General features: G+C 46.2%; 2 protein-coding genes across 2 annotated transcripts in view; one reads left to right on the top strand and one right to left on the bottom strand.

Moving 5' to 3' along the window:
- The window catches only part of T265_07414 (hypothetical protein), a gene marked incomplete at both ends in the record, with an annotated part of 39480 nt that overhangs the window by 25436 nt on the left and 11926 nt on the right, over nt 1-2118 (top strand). The gene's annotated exons all lie outside the window — the stretch shown is intronic.
- Nucleotides 1-2118, bottom strand: part of T265_07413 (hypothetical protein) — a gene marked incomplete at both ends in the record, with an annotated part of 29175 nt that overhangs the window by 15334 nt on the left and 11723 nt on the right. The window lies entirely within an intron of this gene.

The following is a 2118-nucleotide window of genomic DNA, read 5'->3' as shown; positions in this document are numbered from 1 at the left end:
CAAACTGATGAAATGTGACCTAAAATATGTCGAAACACACGCCAGGAAGACGTTTATAATTTTGCGTTTACACCTGATGGAATTTTCTGCACCCTTGCTGGACTGCCCCTTATGTTCTCAATGCTTTGGACTCCTGGTCATGAAATTTGCCTACCTTTTCCCAGTTGGAACATGCTGACGGTGTATTCGGCAGTAAGTGTTTATATCTTTAATTGTAAGGCTCAAGTGCAAGCTGATCCGAGTGCAAATGAGCTGAGTGGAAGCGACCGACAGACGGACAGTGAATGACCTGGCAACGGAGTACGAAAACACTGACAAGTAAACTAAGACGGGTGGGAAACTGCCGCGTCCCTGGATGGCGACTCCGAGACTCAGATCACCAGTGGTTTATAACATTGGTGGAAATGGCCTAACCGCGCGATCAGTGGCGCTCGGGTATCAAAGCTATCGACTTCAATGCGTAGCTACCCAAATTGTCAATGAAGGTGCGCGACCAAATTGGAAAGGCAAGCAAACGGACTGACTGAACGTAAGAAACATTATCAATTACATCATGATGTTGAGGGGAAGGTTGCCAGAAAACTGGTTGTAAATGTCCAATATATGTTGACCGCCGAGCGCATAAACTTGATCACAAATGTTTCGTCAACAGTGGGTGAAGTCAAAGCCTTCTGATTGGTGCACTCCTGAAAAAGAAAGCATGTGACTGGATGTTGTCACCCCGACTTCTGACGAAATTTTTGCAATCGGACTGTCACTCACAGTGAATACAACAATTCAAGCGGTATCCTTGGCATCTTAGTGATCTTTCTCTTAGTGATCATTCGGGTGTCCTTCTTGAAGATACTGTAGCATGCGGGAACGTGTGCTTCGTCCCTGATCTGTCCGCAGTTTCTAACTAGACCAGTTGGACGAACAATTATCAAGTCGCCTGCATGTTCCAGCTGGGAAATCTCGAGGGAGTGGTGTGGTCGCGTTTTGTGAATTCCGTGAAAATTACGTGCGTTACGATGTATCTGGTCTTTGTGAGAGCAGCTCCCACGGCTGATTAGCAGATTACAGAGGACAGGTTCATTCTTGTGCCGTTATCCACGAGATGGTGGCGGAAATCCATCTGAGAATTCGGCGGGTGCCACTTGCCGACGGCTCCCAAATAGAACTCAGCGCATTTCCCGTATTTCCACGCCAACTGACACACAACGGCTTCTGATCTAGTTGGGAAAACTGGCTTGAAAACAGCACATAGAAGAGACAAGTAACAGGACAGAAACTCACAAGAGGCGCTGATGAAATCAACGATACACAAGGGACATACGTCGAAATAAATTTTGTAGGTCNCTGTCACTCACAGTGAATAGAACGTCGTCAACTCTCACAGTTCAAGCGCTATTCTTGGCAGCTTAGTTATCTTTCGGGTGTCCTTCTTAAAGATACTGTAGCATGCTGGAACATGTTCTTCGTCCTTGATCTGTCCACAGTTTCTAACTAGACCAGTTGGACGAACAACTATAAAGTCACCTGAATGTTCCAGCTGGGAAATCTCGCGAGAGGGGCGTGGTCGCGTCCTGTGAATTCCGTGAAAAATGCGTGTGTTACGCTGTACCTGGTCTATGTGAGAGCAGATCCCACGGTTGATTAGCAGATTGCAGCGGACAGGTTGATTCTTCTGCCGCTATCTTCAAGATGTTGCCTTAAGATTTTGCCCACTGCTGAAGGTATCCAACTGGAACGCAGCCGCTTGTTTTTTAGGTGCCAGCACATGCTTCCAAATAGCCAATGGGGGTGAAAGTAAAAGGCTTTCATATGGTTTCTGAAATTCACGAGAGGAGTTGTGGACATCGACGGTACACAAGGGGCATACATCGAACCACATTTCGCAGGTCGTTTGTGACATGAAATGTGCCATCAGCGGAACTATAACTAATTCGATTATGGCGTGGTAGAACTAGTTTAATGTAGAGGGCTGAGGTATGAGAAAATGCCAACTGACCCGTCATGGACCATTGGACAGTGAAGCAGAACTCTCATAGGCATCTTATTAATGAAACTGAACTTCCACCTTCTATTAAACGCGTCTCCCTAAGCTTTGCCGAATATCCATTGACTGTTGCTCAAATC

Source organism: Opisthorchis viverrini (assembly GCF_000715545.1).
Source record: "Opisthorchis viverrini unplaced genomic scaffold opera_v5_170, whole genome shotgun sequence".
Lineage (NCBI taxonomy): Eukaryota > Metazoa > Platyhelminthes > Trematoda > Opisthorchiida > Opisthorchiidae > Opisthorchis > Opisthorchis viverrini.
The sequence above is the reverse complement of the archived record's forward strand: the minus strand, read 5'-3'. Positions and strand labels throughout refer to the sequence as shown.